The sequence below is a fragment of the Heptranchias perlo genome, unplaced genomic scaffold (genome assembly GCF_035084215.1).
Source record: "Heptranchias perlo isolate sHepPer1 unplaced genomic scaffold, sHepPer1.hap1 HAP1_SCAFFOLD_55, whole genome shotgun sequence".
NCBI classification, from domain to species: domain Eukaryota; kingdom Metazoa; phylum Chordata; class Chondrichthyes; order Hexanchiformes; family Hexanchidae; genus Heptranchias; species Heptranchias perlo.
Window position 1 is genome coordinate 5043241 of NW_027139570.1, and position 21863 is coordinate 5065103.

Here is a 21863-nt window from a genome sequence, read left to right on the forward strand (position 1 = left end):
ACTGTCTGCCATCTGCCCAACAGAAATGACCTGTCAAATGACTGCCTGCCATCTGCCCAGTGGAAATTACCTGTGAAATGACTGCCTGCCATCTGCCCAATGGAAATTACCTGTGAAATGACTGCCTGCCATCTGCCCAATGTAAATTACCTGTGAAATGACTGCGTGTCATCTGCCCAATGGAAATAACCTGTGAAATGACTGCATGCCATCTGCCCAATGGAAATTACCTGTGAAATGACTGCCTGCCATCTGCCCAATGGAAATTACCTGTGAAATGATTGCCTTTCATCTGCCCAATGGAAATTACCTGCGAATGACTGCCTGTCATCTGCCCAATGGAAATTACCTGTGAAATGACTGCCTGTCATCTGCCCAAAGGAAATTACCTGTGAAATGACTGCCTGCAATCTGCCCAATGGAAATTACCTGTGAAATGACTGCCTGCCATCTGCCCAATGGAAATTACCTGTGAAATGACTGCCTTTCATCTGCCCAATGGAAATTAACTGTGAAATGACTGCCTGCCATCTGCCCAATGGGAATTACCTGTGAAATGACTGCCTGCCATCTGCCCAATGGAAATTACCTGTGATATGACTGCCTGCCATCTGCCCAATGGAAATTACCTGTGAAATGTTTGCCTGTCATCTGCCCAATGGAAATTACCTGTGAAATGAATGCCTGCCATCTGCCCAATGGAAATTACCTGTCAAATGACTGCCTGTTATCTACCCAATGGGAATTACCTGTGAAATGACTGTCTGCCATCTGCCCAACAGAAATGACCTGTCAAATGACTGCCTGCCATCTGCCCAATGGAAATTCCCTGTGAAATGACAGCCTGCCATCTGCCCCATGGAAATTACCTGTGAAATGACTGCCTGCCATCTGCCCAATGTAAATTACCTGTGAAATGACTGCGTGTCATCTGCCCAGTGGAAATTACCTGTCAAATGACTGCCTGCCATCTGCCCAATGGAATTTACCTCTGAAATGACTGCCTGCCATCCGCCCAATGGAAATTACCTGTGAAATGACTGCCTGCCATCTGCCCAATGGAGATTACCTATGAAATGACTACCTACCATCTGCCCAATGGAAATTACCTGTGAAATGACTGCCTGCCATCTGCCCAATGGAAATTACCTGTTGAATGACTACCTGCCATCTGCCCAATGGAAATTATCTTTCGAATGACAACCTGCCATCTGCCCAATGGAAATTACCTGTGAAATGACTGCCTGCCATCTGCCCAATGGAAATTACCTGTGAAATGACTGTCTGTCATCTGCCCAATGGTAATTACCTGTGAAATGACTGCCTGTCATCTGACCAATGGAAATTACGTGTGAAATGGCTGCCTGCCATCTGCCCAATGGAAATTACCTGTGAAATGATTGCCTTTCATCTGCCCAATGGAAATTAACTGCGAATGACAGCCTGTCATCTGCCCAATGGAAATTACCTGTGAAATGACTGCCTGCCATCTGTCCAGTGGAAATTACCTGTGAAATGACTGCCTGTCATCTGCCCAATGGAAATTACCTGTGAAATGACTGCCTGCCATCTGCCCAATGGAAATTACCTTTCAAATGACTGCCTGTTATCTACCCAATGGAAATTACCTGTGAAATGACTGCCTGCCATCTGCCCAATGGAAATTACCTGTGAAATGATTGCCTTTCATCTGCCCAATGGAAATTACCTGCGAATGACTGCCTGTCATCTGCCCAATGGAAATTACCTGTGAAATGACTGCCTGTCATCTGCCCAAAGGAAATTACCTGTGAAATGACTGCCTGCAATCTGCCCAATGGAAATTACCTGTGAAATGACTGCCTGCCATCTGCCCAATGGAAATTACCTGTGAAATGACTGCCTTTCATCTGCCCAATGGAAATTAACTGTGAAATGACTGCCTGCCATCTGCCCAATGGGAATTACCTGTGAAATGACTGCCTGCCATCTGCCCAATGGAAATTACCTGTGAAATGACTGCCTGCCATCTGCCCAATGTAAATTACCTGTGAAATGACTGCGTGTCATCTTCCCAATGGAAATAACCTGTGAAATGACTGCATGCCATCTGCCCAATGGAGATTACCTGTGGAATGACTGCCTTCCATCTGCCCAATGTAAATTACCTGTGAAATGACTGCCTGCCATCTGCCCAATGGAAATTGCCTGTCAAATGACTGCCTTTCATCTGCCCAGTGGAAATTACCTTTCAAATGACTGCCTGCCATCTGCCCAATGGAATTTACCTGTGAAATGACTGCCTGCCATCTGCCCAATGGAAATTACCTGTGAAATGACTGCCTGCCATCTGCCCAATGGAGATTACCTATGAAATGTCTGCCTGCCATCTACCCAATGGAAATTGCTTGTGAAATGACTGCCTGCCATCTGCCCAATGGTAATTACCTGTGAAATGACTACCTGCCATCTGCCCAATGGAATTTACCAGTGAAATGACAGCCTGCCATCTGCCCAACGGAAATTACCTGTGAAATGACTGCATGCCATCTGCCCAACGGAAATTACCTGTGAAATGACTACCTGCCATCTGCCCAATGGAAATTACCTGTCCAATGACTACCTGCCATATGCCCAATGGAAATTACCTGTGAAATGACTGCCTGCCATCTGCCCAATGGAAATTACCTGTGAAATGATTGCCTTTCATCTGCCCAATGGAAATTACCTGCGAATGACTGCCTGTCATCTGCCCAATGGAAATTACCTGTGAAATGACTGCCTGCCATTTGCCCAATGGAAATTACCTGTGAAATGACTGCCTGCCATCTGCCCAATGGAAATTACCTGTTGAATGACTACCTGCCATCTGCCCAATGGAAATTATCTTTCGAATGACTACCTGCCATCTGCCCAATGGAAATTACCTGTGAAATGACTGCCTGCCATCTGCCCAATGGAAATTACCTGTGAAATGACTGCCTGTCATTTGCCCAATGGAAATTACCTGTGAAATGACTGCCTGTCATCTGCCCAATGGAAATTACCTGTGAAATGACTGCCTGCCATCTGCCCAATGGAAATTACCTGTCAACTGACTGTCTGTTATCTACCCAATGGAAATTACCTATGAAATGACTGCCTGCCATCTGCCCAATGGAAATTACCTGTTGAATGACTACCTGCCATCTGCCCAATGGAAATTATCTTTCGAATGACTACCTGCCATCTGCCCAATGGAAATTACCTGTGAAATGACTGCCTGCCATCTGCCCAATGGAAATTACCTGTGAAATGACTGTCTGTCATCTGCCCAATGGTAATTACCTGTGAAATGACTGCCTGTCATCTGCCCAATGGAAATTACCTGTGAAATGGCTGCCTGCCATCTGCCCAATGGAAATTACCTGTGAAATGATTCCCTTTCATCTGCCCAATGGAAATTAACTGCGAATGACAGCCTGACATCTGCCCAATGGAAATTACCTGTGAAATGACTGCCTGTCATCTGCCCAAAGGAAATTACCTGTGAAATGACTGCCTTCAATCTGCCCAATGGAAATAACCTGTGAAATGACTGCCTGCCATCTGCCCAATGGAAATTACCTGTGAAATGACTGCCTGTCATCTGCCCAATGGAAATTAACTGTGAAATGACTGCCTGCCATCTGCCCAATGGAAATTACCTGTCAAAAGACTGCCTGTTATCTACCCAATGGAAATTACCTGTGAAATGACTGTCTGCCATCTGCACAACAGAAATGACCTGTCAAATGACTGCCTGCCATCTGCCCAATGGGAATTACCTGTGAAATGACTGCCTGCCATCTGCCCAATGGAAATTACCTGTGAAATGACTGCCTGCCATCTGCCCAATGTAAATTACCTGTGAAATGACTGAGTGTCATCTGCCGAATGGAAATAACCTGTGAAATGACTGCATGCCATCTGCCCAATGGAGATTACCTGTGGAATGACTGCCTTCCATCTGCCCAATGTAAATTACCTGTGAAATGACTGCCTGCCATCTGCCCAATGGAAATTGCCTGTCAAATGACTGCCTTTCATCTGCCCAGTGGAAATTACCTTTCAAATGACTGCCTGCCATCTGCCCAATGGAATTTACCTGTGAAATGACTGCCTGCCATCTGCCCAATGGAAATTACCTGTGAAATGACTGCCTGCCATCTGCCCAATGGAGATTACATATGAAATGACTGCCTGCCATCTACCCAATGGAAATTGCTTGTGAAATGACTGCCTGCCATCTGCCCAATGGTAATTACCTGTGAAATGACGACCTGCCATCTGCCCAATGGAATTTACCAGTGAAATGACTGCCTGCCATCTGCCCAACGGAAATTACCTGTGAAATGACTGCCTGCCATCTGCCCAACGGAAATTACCTGTGAAATGACTACCTGCCATCTGCCCAATGGAAATTACCTGTCCAATGACTACCTGCCATATGCCCAAAGGAAATTACCTGTGAAATGACTGCCTGCCATCTGCCCAATGGAAATTACCTGTGAAATGATTGCCTTTCATCTGCCCAATGGAAATTACCTGCGAATGATTGCCTGTCATCTGCCCAATGGAAATTACCTGTGAAATGACTGCCTGCCATCTGCCCAATGGAAATTACCTGTGAAATGACTGCCTGCCATCTGCCCAATGGAAATTACCTGTTGAATGACTACCTGCCATCTGCCCAATGGAAATTATCTTTCGAATGACGACCTGCCATCTGCCCAATGGAAATTTCCTGTGAAATGACTGCCTGCCATCTGCCCAATGGAAATTACCTGTGAAATGACTGCCTCTCATTTGCCCAAATCGAAATTACCTGTGAAATGACTGCCTGTCATCTGCCCAATGGAAATTACCTGTGAAATGACTGCCTGCCATCTGTCCAGTGGAAATTACCTGTGAAATGACTGCCTGTCATCTGCCCAATGGAAATTACCTGTGAAATGACTGCCTGCCATCTGCCCAATGGAAATTACCTTTCAAATGACTGCCTGTTATCTACCCAATGGAAATTACCTGTGAAATGACTGTCTGCCATCTGCCCAATTGAAATGACCTGTCAAATGACTGCCTGCCATCTGCCCAGTGGAAATTACCTGTGAAATGACTGCCTGCCATCTGCCCAATGGAAATTACCTGTGAAATGACTGCCTGCCATCTGCCCAATGTAAATTACCTGTGAAATGACTGCGTGTCATCTGCCCAATGGAAATAACCTGTGAAATGACTGCATGCCATCTGCCCAATGGAAATTACCTGTGAAATGACTGCCTGCCATCTGCCCAATGTAAATTACCTGTGAAATGATTGCCTTTCATCTGCCCAATGGAAATTACCTGCGAATGACTGCCTGTCATCTGCCCAATGGAAATTACCTGTGAAATGACTGCCTGTCATCTGCCCAAAGGAAATTACCTGTGAAATGACTGCCTGCAATCTGCCCAATGGAAATTACCTGTGAAATGACTGCCTGCCATCTGCCCAATGGAAATTACCTGTGAAATGACTGCCTTTCATCTGCCCAATGGAAATTAACTGTGAAATGACTGCCTGCCATCTGCCCAATGGGAATTACCTGTGAAATGACTGCCTGCCATCTGCCCAATGGAAATTACCTGTGAAATGACTGCCTGCCATCTGCCCAATGTAAATTACCTGTGAAATGACTGCGTGTCATCTTCCCAATGGAAATAACCTGTGAAATGACTGCATGCCATCTGCCCAATGGAGATTACCTGTGGAATGACTGCCTTCCATCTGCCCAATGTAAATTACCTGTGAAATGACTGCCTGCCATCTGCCCAATGGAAATTGCCTGTCAAATGACTGCCTTTCATCTGCCCAGTGGAAATTACCTTTCAAATGACTGCCTGCCATCTGCACAATGGAATTTACCTGTGAAATGACTGCCTGCCATCTGCCCAATGGAAATTACCTGTGAAATGACTGCCTGCCATCTGACCAATGGAGATTACCTATGAAATGTCTGCCTGCCATCTACCCAATGGAAATTGCTTGTGAAATGACTGCCTGCCATCTGCCCAATGGTAATTACCTGTGAAATGACTACCTGCCATCTGCCCAATGGAATTTACCAGTGAAATGACTGCCTGCCATCTGCCCAACGGAAATTACCTGTGAAATGACTGCCTGCCATCTGCCCAACGGAAATTACCTGTGAAATGACTACCTGCCATCTGCCCAATGGAAATTACCTGTCCAATCACTATCTGCCATATGCCCAATGGAAATTACCTGTGAAATGACTGCCTGCCATCTGCCCAATGGAAATTACCTGTGAAATGACTGCCTGCCATCTGCCCAATGGAAATTACCTGTTGAATGACTACCTGCCATCTGCCCAATGAAAATTATCTTTCGAATGACTACCTGCCATCTGCCCAATGGAAATTACCTGTGAAATGACTGACTGCCATCTGCCCAATGGAAATTACCTGTGAAATGACTGCCTGTCATTTGCCCAATGGAAATTACCTGTGAAATGACTGCCTGTCATCTGCCCAATGGAAATTACCTGTGAAATGACTGCCTGCCATCTGCCCAATGGAAATTACCTGTCAACTGACTGCCTTTTATCTACCCAATGGAAATTACCTGTGAAATGACTGCCTGCCATCTGCCCAATGGAAATTACCTGTTGAATGACTACCTGCCATCTGCCCAATGGAAATTATCTTTCGAATGACTACCTGCCATCTGCCCAATGGAAATTACCTGTGAAATGACTGCCTGCCATCTGCCCAATGGAAATTACCTGTGAAATGACTGTCTGTCATCTGCCCAATGGTAATTACCTGTGAAATGACTGCCTGTCATCTGCCCAATGGAAATTACCTGTGAAATGGCTGCCTGCCATCTGCCCAATGGAAATTACCTGTGAAATGATTGCCTTTCATCTGCCCAATGGAAATTAACTGCGAATGACAGCCTGACATCTGCCCAATGGAAATTACCTGTGAAATGACTGCCTGTCATCTGCCCAAAGGAAATTACCTGTGAAATGACTGCCTGCAATCTGCCCAATGGAAATTACCTGTGAAATGACTGCCTGCCATCTGCCCAAAGGAAATTACCTGTGAAATGACTGCCTGTCATCTGCACAATGGAAATTACCTGTGAAATGACTGCCTGCCATCTGCCCAATGTAAATTACCTGTGAAATGACTGCCTGCCATCTGCCCAATGTAAATTACCTGTGAAATGACTGCGTGTCATCTGCCCAATGGAAATAACCTGTGAAATGACTGCATGCCATCTGCCCAATGGAAATTACCTGTGAAATGACTGCCTGCCATCTGCCCAATGGAAATTACCTGTGAAATGATTTGCCTTTCATCTGCCCAATGGAAATTACCTGCGAATGACTGCCTGTCATCTGCCCAATGGAAATTACCTGTGAAATGACTGCCTGTCATCTGCCCAAAGGAACTTACCTGTGAAATGACTGCCTGCAATCTGCCCAATGGAAATTACCTGTGAAATGACTGCCTGCCATCTGCCCAATGGAAATTACCTGTGAAATGACTGCCTGTCATCTGCCCAATGGAAATTAACTGTGAAATGACTGCCTGCCATCTGCCCAATGGAAATTACCTGTCAAAAGACTGCCTGTTATCTACCCAATGGAAATTACCTGTGAAATGACTGTCTGCCATCTGCACAACAGAAATGACCTGTCAAATGACTGCCTGCCATCTGCCCAATGGGAATTACCTGTGAAATGACTGCCTGCCATCTGCCCAATGGAAATTACCTGTGAAATGACTGCCTGCCATCTGCCCAATGTAAATTACCTGTGAAATGACTGAGTGTCATCTGCCGAATGGAAATAACCTGTGAAATGACTGCATGCCATCTGCCCAATGGAGATTACCTGTGGAATGACTGCCTTCCATCTGCCCAATGTAAATTACCTGTGAAATGACTGCCTGCCATCTGCCCAATGGAAATTGCCTGTGAAATGACTGCCTTTCATCTGCCCAGTGGAAATTACCTTTCAAATGACTGCCTGCCATCTGCCCAATGGAATTTACCTGTGAAATGACTGCCTGCCATCTGCCCAATGGAAATTACCTGTGAAATGACTGCCTGCCATCTGCCCAATGGAGATTACATATGAAATGACTGCCTGCCATCTACCCAATGGAAATTGCTTGTGAAATGACTGCCTGCCATCTGCCCAATGGTAATTACCTGTGAAATGACTACCTGCCATCTGCCCAATGGAATTTACCAGTGAAATGACTGCCTGCCATCTGCCCAACGGAAATTACCTGTGAAATGACTGCCTGCCATCTGCCCAACGGAAATTACCTGTGAAATGAATACCTGCCATCTGCCCAATGGAAATTACCTGTCCAATGACTACCTGCCATATGCCCAAAGGAAATTACCTGTGAAATGACTGCCTGCCATCTGCCCAATGGAAATTACCTGTGAAATGATTGCCTTTCATCTGCCCAATGGAAATTACCTGCGAATGACTGCCTGTCATCTGCCCAATGGAAATTACCTGTGAAATGACTGCCTGCCATCTGCCCAATGGAAATTACCTGTGAAATGACTGCCTGCCATCTGCCCAATGGAAATTACCTGTTGAATGACTACCTGCCATCTGCCCAATGGAAATTATCTTTCGAATGACTACCTGCCATCTGCCCAATGGAAATTACCTGTGAAATGACTGCCTGCCATCTGCCCAATGGAAATTACCTGTGAAATGACTGCCTCTCATTTGCCCAAATCGAAATTACCTGTGAAATGACTGCCTGTCATCTGCCCAATGGAAATTACTAACAAAGACGTGAATGTAAACTTCAGTCCAATATTCAACCAATCAATGTCATACAATCACAATTTCTGATTACAAAACTGCCTGTGACATATTGTCTCTTTATGAAATAAATATTTGCACTTTTTTATTTCATGTCCAGTTAAGCTTCATTTGATTTTCCTGGGTTTGTATTGTGACCGTACCCATTTCATGACAGTGAGCTTGTATTGTCCATCTGGCTCAGCATTCTCTGGTGAGCAGTTACCTGCCCTATAAGCTCCACTGATAACCTGATATCTGACGAATTTCCTTTCCATGTTCCATTGTGTTTATGCTTTTCTTTTTCGGTTCAAACGAGGGGGCACAAATTTAAACACAAAGCAAAATAACAACATGCAGGTCTCCCCAGTAAACGCAAGAGCACGCAGAAGGAATCCCAATGGAGCAAACCCTTTCTCATTCACAGCCACTGGAAAAAATCCGAAAAGACCAAACCCTTTCTGATTCCCTCCCATTGCATAGAATCCCAAAGAGAAAAAAACCCTTTTCATTCCAAGCCATTGTAGAGAGTGCGGTGCCCAGAACTGAACACTGTACTCGAAATGAGGTCTAACCAGAGCTCTGTATAACTGGGACAAAACTTCCACTCCTTTTTATTCAAGTTCCCTTGAGAAAAAGATCAAAATTTCATCATTATTTTAACCTTTTTTTCGTGATTTCTGTTCTTGGACCACAAAATCTCTCTCCTCCCCCACAGTTCCTAGTTTCTTGCCATTTAGAAAATACTCTGATCTGTCGTTTTATGGTCCAAAGGGGATGACCTCACACTTCCCCACATTGAACTCCACCTGCCACAGTTTCACCCACTCACCTAATCTATCAATGTCCCTTTGCAACTTTCTGCTCCCATCGATCATGCTTTCTGTGCCAGCTAACTTAGTGTCGTCAGCCCACTGGGATACAAGGTTCTCCACATAAGAACATAAGAAATAGGAGCAGAATGGGCCATATGGCCCCGCGAGCCTGCTCCACCATTCAATAAGGTCATGGCTGATCTTCCATCTCAACTCCACTTTCCCGCCCGATCCCCATATCCCTTGATTCCCCAAGAGTCCGAAAATCTATCGATCTCAGCTTTGAATATATCTCAACGACTGAGCATCCACAGCCCTCTGGGGTGTAGAGAATTCCAAAGATTCACAATCCTTTGAGTGAAGAAATGTTTCCTCATGTCGGTCCTAAATGGCCGACCCCTTATCTTGAGACTATGAGCTCTAGTTCTTGACTCTCCAGCCACGGGAATCAGACTCTCAGCATCTACCCTGTCAAGCCGTCTAAGAATTTTATACATTTCAATGCGATCACCTCTCATTCTTCGAAACTCCACCGAATTTTGGCCAATTTTACACAATATTTCCTCATACTACAATTGCAGCAAGACCTCCTTACTCTTATATTCCAACACCCTTACAATAAAGGCGAACATATCATTTCCCTTCCTCACTCTCATTAGACCCTTGGCAACTCAGTATTTCCAGCATGTTTTTCCTCTTTTGCTTCTACCGGGAGAAGAAATGAAGGTTGAAAATATTTTACTATAATTACACCCGATTATGTTTTGGAAACAATATCCAACTGATATGCATCAAATTCGATTGCAAACTTAAGAGTTTCTGATGGAAATAAACTAATAAGAACACTTAATTGCGATGGCCGGGAATCGAACCCAGGTCAACTGCTTGGAAGGCAGCTATGCTCACCACTATACCACCATCGCTGAAAATAACCAACAATAAAGAAGTTCCCAAACATCAGATCCTGAACAGACACTGCAGGCTGTTGGATTTTGTTCTTCATTTGAACTGGTTTCTGACGGATCCTTTCTCGCTCTGTTGCAGTTACTGTTTCCGCCCAGTAGATTTCACCAACCCCCAATCAATGGAAATTCCACACCAGCCAGTAATTGTTCACCTGATATCGGACTGAAGAGATAGTCGATACCTGCAATACTTGACCAGCTGGAAATACATTTTACCACAGCTCACATCAGCCATTGAGTAAAGTTAAATAATTACATTAAATCATTACAGAGACCTGACCACCAACTGGGCAGGAATGGCAGCTTAATATTCAAGTCTATCAGATCTTTAGAAAGGACAGGGAAATAGGGAAAGGAGGAGGAGCAGCAATATTACTAAAGGACAATATTACAGCAGTTCAAAGTTAGAATATCAGTGAGGGTGAGCGGGCAGTGCAAACACTCTGAGAGAGACCCATCACAAGTGCCCCCGCTGTACTCCTCCAGAAGGTATAAGAAGGGCGAGTGCGGGAGGATTTCTTCATTCGTTGTAAAAGTGTTTGTGAGATTGTGGAAATGTCTGGAAGAGGAAAAACCGGCGGTAAAGCTCTGTCGAAGGCCAAGTCTCGCTCATCTCGGGGCGGACTGCAGTTCCCTGTTACCCGTGTTCACAGGCTCCTGCGAAAGGGGAACTATGCTGAACGTGTGGGTGCCGGAGCCCCGGTCTATCTTGCTGCTGTGCATCGAGTATCTGACGGCTGAAATCCTCGAGCTGGCCGGCCACGCGGCCCGGGACAAACAAGAAGACCCGCATCATCCCCAGACACCTGCAGCTGGCCATCCGCAACGACGAGGAGCTCAACAAGCTGCTGGGATGGGTGACCATCGCTCAGGGTGTTGTCTGATATCCAGGCCTTGCTGCTGCCAAAGAAACTCTATGACTCGATAAACTGGCTTAGTGGCAGAAGGCAGAGGGTGATGGTCGAAGTTTGTTTTTGTGACTGGAAGCCTGTGGCCAGTGGGGTACCACAGGGATCGGTGCTGGGTCCCTTGCTGTTTGTGGTCTACATTAATGACTTGGATATGAATGTAAAAGGTATGATCAGTAAGTTCGCTGATGAAACAAAGATTGGTAGGGTGGTAAATAGCGAGGAGGACAGCCTCAGTCTGCAGGACGATATAGATGGTTTGGTCAGATGGGCGGAACAGTGGCAAATGGAATTTAACCCGTAAAAGTGCGAGGTGATGCACTTTGGAGGGACTAACAAGGCAAGGGAATACACAATGAATGGGAGGACCCGAGGCAAGACAGAGGGTCAGAGGGATCTTGGTGTGCAAGTTCACAGATCCCTGAAGGCGGCGGAACAGGTAGATAAGGTGGTAAAGAAGGCATATGGGATACTTGCCTTTATTAGCCGAGGCATAGAATATAAGAGCAAGGAGGTTATGATGGAGCTGTATAAAACACTGGTTAGGCCACAGCTGGAGTACTGTGTGCAGTTCTGGTCGCCACACTACAGGAAGGATGTGATCGCTTTGGAGAGGGTGCAGAGGAGATTCACCAGGATGTTACCAGGGCTGGAGCGCTTCAGCTATGAAGAGGGATTGGGAAGATTGGTTTTGTTTTCCTTGGAGCAGAGGAGGCTGAGGGGGGACATGATTGAGGTGTACAAAATTATGAGGGGCACAGATAGGATGGATAATAAGGAGCTTTTTCCCTTCGTTGAGGGTTCTATAACAAGGGGACATAGATTCAAGGTAAAAGGCGGGAGGTTTAGAGGGGATTTTAGAAAGAACTTTTTCACCCAGAGGGTGGTTGGAGTCTGGAACTCACTGTCTGAAAGGGTTGTGGAGGCAGGAACCCTCACAACATTCAAGAAGCATTTGGATGAGCACTTGAAATGCCATAGCATACAAGGCTACGGACCAAATGCTGGAATATGGGATTAGAGTAGACAGGGCTGATGGCCAGCGCGGACACGATGGGCCGAAGGGCCTCTATCCGTGCTGTATAACTCTCTATGACTCTAAAACCAGCATTGTGAGCTCCAAGAGCAAGTAAACTGGCCAAGGCTTAATCTGATAACCCAAAGAACAGGACCAATCTTATTGAAATCTTTGAAGAAGGAACAGAAAGTGTAGACAAGTTTAATGCAGTGGAGGTGATATATTTGGATTTTCCGAAGGTCTTCTATAATGTACCATGTTGTAGACTCATGGCTAAGTTCAGAGCTCGTGGAGTCAGGATCAGCTGGCAGAATGGATAGTAAGTTGGCTACAAAACTGAAAGCCGAGAATAGAGGTTAATCGTCACTACTCAGACTGGGAAAAGGTGGGAAGTGGAGTTCCAGTTGCTGGGACCACTGTTCTTCACAATTTACATTAACGATTTGGATTCGGGAATCGGAAGTACAATTCCAAAATTTGTGGACGACAACAAATTGGGGGATTTAGTTAATACAAAGGAAGAATGCATCAAAATGCAAGAGGGCATTAATAAACTTGCAGAATGAAGAATCAAGAGGTCACACACTGCTTGGATAATAAGAGTCTAAACGGGATAGAGGAGCAAAGGGATCTAGTGGTACAGATACACAAATTACTAAAAGTAGCGACCCAGGTTAATCAGGTCATAAAAAGATAAATCAAACACTAGGATTCATTTCTAGAGGGATAAAGTTGAAAAGCAAAGAAGTTATGTTAAACTTGTATAGAACCTTGTTTAGACCAGACTTGGAATACTGCGAACAGGTCTCGTCTCCATATTGTAGACATAGGGGCATTGGAGAAGGTGCAAACAAGATTCACAAGGATGATACCAGAAATGAGAGGATATTCTTATCAGGAAAGACTGAACAGACTGGGTCTCGTTTCACCAGAAAAGAAAAGGCTGAGGGTTGATCTGATCGAGGTTTTGACGATAATGATAGGATTTGTTAGGATCGATATAGAGAAAATGTTTCCACTTGTGGGGAGTCCAAAACTTCAGGTAATAAATATAAAATAGTCGCGAATAAATCAAATAGGGAATTCATGAGAAATTGCTTTACCCAGAGAGTGGTTAGAATGTGGAACTTGTAACTACGAGGAGCAGCTGAGGCAAATAACACAGGGACATTTAAGGGGAAGATAAATCAGCACATGAGGGAGAAAGGAATAGAAGGATATGCCGATAGGGTTAGATGAAGTAAGGAAGGAGGAGGCTCATGAGCAGCATAAACGCCGGCATAGACTAGTTGGGCCGAATGGCCTGTTTCTGTGCTGTAGTTTCAATGTAACTCGATGTAAAGGCTCTTTTCAGAGCCACCCTCTGTATCTGTGAAAGAACTGGTTACTGTCTGAAGGGAGACGCTGAAAACACGCTGCCAGTGTGGCTCTGAGCTGCTTTTGTCTCGTTGTTGACGAGATGAGGTATTAATGGGACTGGAGTCGGGGCAGTGACCACAGTCCGGTACTTTAAACGGTGACTTATAGACCCCAGCCCACTCATCACCAGATTTCTTGTATTTATTTAAACTACTTGCCATGCTGGGCTCGTAAAGAATCACCAGAACTGCTCGACTAACCTTTCTACATCTGTGGAATTCAGCGCTTCGCTCCGTTTCTGTTTTATTTGTTGGATTATTTACATAACGCATCAAACTCACTGGGGAATCACTGAAATGTAACTCTGTACAGTAACAAATAACAGTGAATTGCCTGGTGCCCAGGAGATCAGGAACATTACTCACCTTTCGTCCTGTTAACGAGTAAACCGTGTTTAGAGTCCACCGACCCGCTTTGGTTCCATATGGGGGATTAAACAGAGAAATCGGGAGGGGAGGAGACAGTCAGAGTGACAGAGCGGAGAGCGGCCTCTGATCTTCCAGCTCCACCTCCAGTTCTCTCCATCCGACAGTTTCAAACCGTTTATCGATAATAGAACCGAACCTCAGCGCTCCGCACAAACCCTGACAGACCCGGGCTTCATATTCAAGGATTCCCAAAACCCGAAGCTTTCAAAGAAGCCCCGTTACAATGAGAAATCGTTAATATTCCTGCCTAAATACAGTCCATTCAATAACAAGTCAACTCGGCTCCTCCATTTCAGTCTGTTTCCCTGTTCTATCTCCCCACACATCACCTCCCTGACGGGTTCAGCGTTTTACAAACACCTTATTCCAGTTTATTTGGAGAATCTCATGTGTTGGGGTTTGAGTTATGACGCGGAGTTTCTCCGCCAGTGTCACCGTCTCACAGAGACTCTCGCCTTGAATCTGTGAAAAGATTATGACCATGAACTGGGGCTGGAGCCGAACACATCTCCAGTTACAGTGAGGCCCGGCCCGGACATCTCATTCTCTCTATTTTATATCAGACAGTATCCCACTTTCATGTCCAGCAATAGAGAGAGAGAGGGAGGCAGTATCAGTCTTACACTCCCTATCTGTGTCCAAATCACGCTCAATAGCAGGATCCACCTTCATATACAGCACCAGAGAGAGAGAGGGAGGCAGACACGGTGAGAGAGACAGAGAGAGCGGTGAGACACAGTGACAGACAGACGTTAACAGTACTAGTTGCAGGCTGACCGGTAAAGTGCCGTTTTATCCAGACAGATCGCGTTGGAGAGACAGAAGATGCAATCTCATCTCTCATTGATATTGTACACGGGTCAGAAACACTATTAATCCCACACTCAGGGACAGTACAGAGAGGGACAGAAACAATGGGTCACATTTAACCCTCAAATGCCTGTTGTACTATCTGCAGTTTTACAGCTCAGGGCTGTTCGATATTACTCTCAGTGACCTACAGTTTCACTCCGGTTAAATTAATCTGCGACTGTTGCTGCCTGATATTAACCCTACACGGTCCCAGCAAATACACCGACTCCCACTTTCCTCCCATGTTTCTCCAGGATTGGTTTGAGAAATCCTCTCTCAGTCACACATTATAGGGGCCATGAATGTAGAGAATCCATTGACTGATTTCACAGCCGCTCACTTTATCTCTGAAAGGCTCTTTACCATCAAAAGACCCCGAGAGAAACAGCAGGGATGGAAACATCTCGTTTAATAGTTGGAGATTTTAAAGTCAGTCTGGATTCCAGCGTTAGGCACTGGTGGAATCCCATCTGATTCCCATTCTGTTGCCTGTTCCTGAACTGCCTGTGCACCCCATTCCCTATGACCTTTCCCCCAGTCCCACTTCCTTTGCTCAGACTCGGAAAAATTCCAATTGGGGAAAGTTTCCATCGATTTTTGGATTGGGAATTGTGGGCGCCATTCCCTCAGTGAGCGGAAGAAGATGGTTTAAAACAGCCGGGAATGGAGAGATCACGGCCCCCGGGGGAAGGGAGCAAAGAGCAGCCTCGTTACAGCAGCTCATCGCTTCGGGACCGTGTCCGCAGATGGTCTCAGAGATCGGCATTGAGTCCGGGGGAAGTTCAGGGGGAGTCCGGGGGCTGTTTGTCAGAGGCGGAGTGGATCAGGAACTGGTCCCGGAACATGGAGTGAGAGGGGGGAAGGAGAGGTCATTCTCGGGCTGTGTGTGTACAGGGTGTGTCCAGGGGAAGGGAGAGAGAATGGGAAGAACCTGCTATTAAAATCATTGCTGCTTTCTCTCACAAACCAGTAGTGAATGTTCCTGGTTTAGTTCCAGCCTCACCCTGTTTATTGTTATTGGAAAGTGAAGAGTGGAAACGGAGCCGGACAGTAAGGATGTGGGGAGTTGGACAAAGAGCATCGATTGCAGGCACCAGGTGAGAAGTGTCAAGGACACATTTTAAACAGCGGCTGTTTGGTTTCAATTGAACGGTTAGTCCCATGGGAGAGGAGATTAGAAACCTGACCTGTTTCCCATCGGGCAGTCCCATTCATGGATCAGTGGAGGGGTTGGGCCGTGTCTGGATGTCACTAAAGTGTTGTAAAACAGCCCAACACACCTGGTAAGGAGAAGCTGAGTGCTGCAGTGCTCCAGTGGAGTCAGACACTGACACTGTTTGTATCACTGGATTTCATTTGTGGATATTCAAAATGATCATTAACAGAGATATTAAACTGATCACTTCTGTATTTTCGACCTCACATGTTCCTGAGTAACAAGAGATAATTTTCTTTCTCCAGGCAAACCCTTGAACGATCCAGAATAAATGTGATGCTTCCTCCACCCGAGGCAGAAGGAACAGTGCAGCCAGCTCCTTCTCACACACAGTAGGTATATTATCACTCACAGAGCACAGAGACACAGACAGGTCATCAGTTCCACAGTCTCAGACAGTAGAAGTAGTCAGTCCCACACATATCAGAATTTCCGAGACACATTTTCAATCCAACAGTCAAGCAGAGTAGGTGAGGCAGACACAGTTCCATTTCCCCCTAACACAGTCCCACTGACAGGTAGATACAAAAATCCCAGTCCAAAATCACACGCTCAGAGTGAAAGGCACTGTGTCAATCTCACAACAGAGCAACATTAGCTACGAATTAAATACCAGATAGAAATCACACATGGTACCCGATTCAAAGGTACAGAATGAATCCCAATAATGTACCCCGAGATTCAAATTGAATACTAGCCCAGAACTCTCACACACATGACTTTAATCCATGGAATATCCATTCGAAATGTGTATCATATGATACAAATTGCACACAAGTCCAAAACTCAGGCAGAGTATCAGATTGAGAAATATTGAAAGATAGTAAACCTTAGAGACAAATTAGATACCTGTTCAGAATGAACTCGTAGAATGAGATTTAAAGATAGAGTATCAATTCTATTAGTGCAGACTGAGATACACATTACATACCAGTCCAAAAATCTCATACAATATTAGACTGAAAGATACGGTATCAATTCCATTTCTACAGACTGATCTACACATTACATACCAATTCAAAAATGTCACCTTATCAGTTTTAAAGATACATTATCATCCACAACAGTACTCACAGAGATACAGATTTAATAGTACTCCAAAAAGCACACAAATAATCTGGTTAAAACCTCCAGCATCAAATCCGAAAGTATGTCCATATTTACCAATTAAACAAGGAGTAAAACTATTTAAACATTGAGATATAAAAGCTGCAATATTGAACACCATAATTTAATCTGAGAGAATAATTACGTACAGATACAGAATGAATCTCACATTCAGAGACAGTACCAGATACACACAGACACAGAATGACTCCAACTCTCACAGATGCAGAACGAATCCCAAACTCACATACAGTACAAGAGACTGACAGACACACAGTTAATCCCAAACTCACACACAGTGCCAGAGACTGACAGGTACAGTATGAATCCCACACTAACATGCAGTATGAGTAACTGCATATATAGGATGAATTCAACTCCCACATACAGTACTGGAGACTGTATATACAGAATGAATCCCACAATCACATGCAGTATGAGTAACTGCATATATAGGATGAATTCAACTCCCACATACAGTACTTGAGACTGTATATACAGAATGAGTCCCACAGTCACATGGAGTACCAGAGACTGACAGATACCGAAAGAATCCCACACTAACACACAGTTTTATATGAAGAATTAATCACAAACTCTCACACACACTGCTGACAAGATACAGAATCAATTCCAAACTCACACACAGTATCAGAGAGTGACAAGATACAGAATGAATCCCACATTCACACACAGTACCAGAGACTGACAGATACAGAATAAATCCCACACTCACACACAGTACCAGAGACTGACAGATACAGAATGAATCCCACACTCACACACAGTACCAGAGACTGACAGATACAGAATGAATCCCACACTCACACACAGTACCAGAGACTGACAGATACAGAATGAATCCCACACTCACACACAGTACCAGAGACTGACAAATACAGAATGAATCCCACACTCACACACAGCACCAGAGTCTGACAGATACAGAATGAATCCCACATTCACACACAGTACCAGAGACTGACAGATACAGAATAAATCCCACACTCACACAGTACCAGAGACTGACAGATACAGAATGAATCCCACACTCACACACAGTACCAGAGACTGACAGATACAGAATGAATCCCACACTCACACACAGTGCCAGAGACTGTCGCAGCATGAAATGGTCCTTATCAAAGTCACAAATGATACCCTATGTGACTACCACCATGATAAACTATCCCTCCTCATCCTTCTCAAATTCAATATCTCACCGTGCTGTTATGCTGTTAGTCTAGTTTCCTCTCTCTGCTCTTATTTGGAATATGTTGCTTTTCTGTCTGACAACACTTGGTATCATCGTATTATGTTAGTCCACAAGAGGAGATCATTCGGCCCATCGTGCCTGTGCTGGGTCAAACACACGTATTCGTTCAAAATTCATTCAGAGATAGATTGAGTGCTTTGTTATCAGAAAATTGCCTGAACCCCCACAGTCTACAGTTTTCCTCCTCGCTATCAACGACACGGTCAATTTTTGTGTCACCGGCAAATTTCTTAATCATGCCCCCGACGTTTAAGTCTAAATTGTTAATGTATACCACAAAAAGCATAGGACCAAGTACGGAGCCCTGCAGCACCCAACTGGAAACAGTCTTCCAGCCACAAAAAACACCCGTCGACCATTACCCTTTGCTTCCTGCCACTGAGCCAATTTTGGCTCCAATAAGCCACATTCCCTTGGATCCTATGGGCCTTTACTTTTTTGACCAATCTGCCATGTGGGAATTTTTCAAAAGCCTTGCGAAAATCCATGTCGACTGCATCAATTGCGCTACCCTCATCGATCCTCCTTGTCACCTCCTCGAAAAATTCAATCAGGTTAGTCAGACACGACCTCCACTTAAAAAATCCATGCTCACTGTCCTTGATTCGTCCGTGCCTTTCGGAGTGACAGTTGATCCTGTCACTCAGAATTGTTTCCAATAATTTGAAATGGAGTCTTTCTCCTGCTTGCTGCAATAATAGATAAGGCGGTGATGTACCATCAGGCCCGGCTAGCTCAGTCGGTAGAGCATGAGACTCTTAATCTCAGGGTCGTGGGTTCGAGCCCCACGTTGGGCGAGTATCATTTAAAACTTTTATGTTGCGTTCACTGGCCAACGGTGCAGAATTGATGCATAATGAAACGTTAAATTTGTAGTCAGGATGGCCGAGCGGTCTAAGGCGCTGCGTTCAGGTCGCAATCTCTTCCGGTAGGCGTGGGTTCGAATCCCTCTTCTGACATTGCTTATTTTTACGAAGACGTGAAAATATTTTATTTGTGGATTGGGCTGCAGCTGATTTTTAGACCAAGTTGATTTGCTCCTCCCACAAAAGCAACTGGCTTTGTCATGGAAATGTGACTTGAGAAGTTTCAAACGGTGATATGTTTGACATATTAATGACCTGGACAAAGAAATAGAACAGCAGTGGGAAACATTTAAAACGGTGATAAATAGAGTCCAGGAGAAATATATCCCACTAAAAAGCAAGAACAAACGAGCCAGAAATGACACACCAAGGATGAATAAAGAAACAAGGGCAAAATTTAAACTGAAGAAAAGGGCACACACTAGCCAATAAAGGAGAGAGGGGAATGTGATAAGACTGGGAAAGAAGTCTGAAGATCTATTGGAAAGGCAAAAAAGGAATATCAAAAAAAGCAAAGTATTCGAGACACATCAACAGCCAAAGAAAATTTAGGATAGGAATATTTGCACGAAGTGATTTTTAGGTAGTCGCCTTTAAATGTTTCAAAGGCGACTGCGAATTTATGATCGTCTGGCCATTTCACCAGCCGTGTTGAAAACAAAACATGTCTCTTAAGGGGAGTCTATAACGAGGGGGCATAGATTTAAGGTGAGAGGGGAGAGATACAAAAGGGTCCAGAGGGGCAATTTTTTTCACTCAAAGGGTGGTGAGTGTCTGGAACGAGCTGCCAGAGGCAGTAGTAGAGGCGGGTACAATTTTGTCTTTTAAAAAGCATTTGGACAGTGACATGGGTAAGATGGGTATAGAGGGATATGGGCCAAGTGCAGGCAATTGGGACTAGCTTCGTGGTATAAACTGGGCGACATGGACATGTTGGGCCGAAGGGCCTGTTTCCATGTTGTAACTTCTATGATTCTATGATTCTATGATTCTATGATAATAGGGCCACTAAGGGAGACACACGACAAACTCACAGGCAATGACAGCGAAATGGCAGAAATATTAAATAATCACTTTGCTTCAGTATTTACCAGGGAGACTGGTATTGTGGGCATGACAGTAGAAGAAGAGATCAAAAAGATATGTAAAGACATTTAAGATCGAAAGGGGGGAGATAATTGATAAACTAATCAATCTTAGAGAGGAAATTTCCTGTTTGGTGCCTAACCAGAGTTTCAAACCGCTCAGCCACGCTAATTTCCGTATTACTGTTCAGGAGCTTATTTCACAGGGACACGATTACTGCGCTCCATTTAGGGAGGCTCAGTGAAAGGCGGAAATTGATCTATTAATAGAATCATAGAATAAGATAGCGCCATTCAGCCCATCGTGCCAGTGCCAGCTCTCTGAAAGAGCTGTCCAGTTCGTCCCACTCGCCTGCTGTTTCCCCATAACCCTGAAAAAGTTTGATCCAAGCGTTTATCCAATTCCCTTTTGAAAACTGTGAGTTGAGAAAAACAATATTGAAAGGGGTGCTGGGGCCTCTGCAGCGTCGATGCAGAGTGTGTGATGATTGAAGTTATCAAGATGGTTGCTTTACACATGGTATGATGTGCAATCATCCTGAAATATCTTCAATATCCAATACAAATTGAATTGCAAACCTGACGGACAAACACTGGAAAACAAGTCACGAGTGAACGCAAATCATCTCGGACCCGTTTTTAGCCTCACGGCACTTCAAATAAAGTGAAATAACTTTGCATTGAAAAGATTTGGAACTTGCATCTGTGCCTTTATCTGTTCCATTTCTTAAAGTTGCTGGCGTCTGATGATGGACACGCCTCTGCTCCCTCTATTGAACAAGAAAGGAGGTGTTTGACGTTGACGGGACCTGTTGGTTATGAGCTCATCCTTTACATTGAGTGGGTTCGCGTCCTTTAAACGGCGTCAACTTTAGCCCAGCGGTGAACTTCGCAACAAACAAGTTCATCACCGTCTCACCGCGGGCACTGACTGACACGTTTATCGTTATTTCTTTCAGACCGAAATAAATAGGAACCGTGATTTTAAATTTGCACGAAGTGATTTTTAGGTAGTCGCCTTTAAATGTTTCAAAGGCGACTGCGAATTTATGATCGTCTGGCCATT

At 44.7% G+C, this 21863-nt stretch overlaps 3 non-coding genes across 3 annotated transcripts; 2 read left to right on the plus strand and 1 right to left on the minus strand.

Moving 5' to 3' along the window:
- Positions 1 to 10508: 10508 nt before the first annotated feature.
- trnag-ucc (transfer RNA glycine (anticodon UCC)) lies at positions 10509 to 10580 on the minus strand. The gene has a single exon. It is a non-coding gene; the product is annotated as a tRNA-Gly (tRNA).
- An 8990-nt stretch (positions 10581 to 19570) lies between these two features.
- On the plus strand, positions 19571 to 19643 carry trnak-cuu (transfer RNA lysine (anticodon CUU)). Its single transcript has one exon. It is a non-coding gene; the product is annotated as a tRNA-Lys (tRNA).
- A 78-nt stretch (positions 19644 to 19721) lies between these two features.
- trnal-cag (transfer RNA leucine (anticodon CAG)) lies at positions 19722 to 19805 on the plus strand. Its single transcript has one exon. It is a non-coding gene; the product is annotated as a tRNA-Leu (tRNA).
- The last annotated feature ends 2058 nt before the right edge of the window (positions 19806 to 21863 follow it).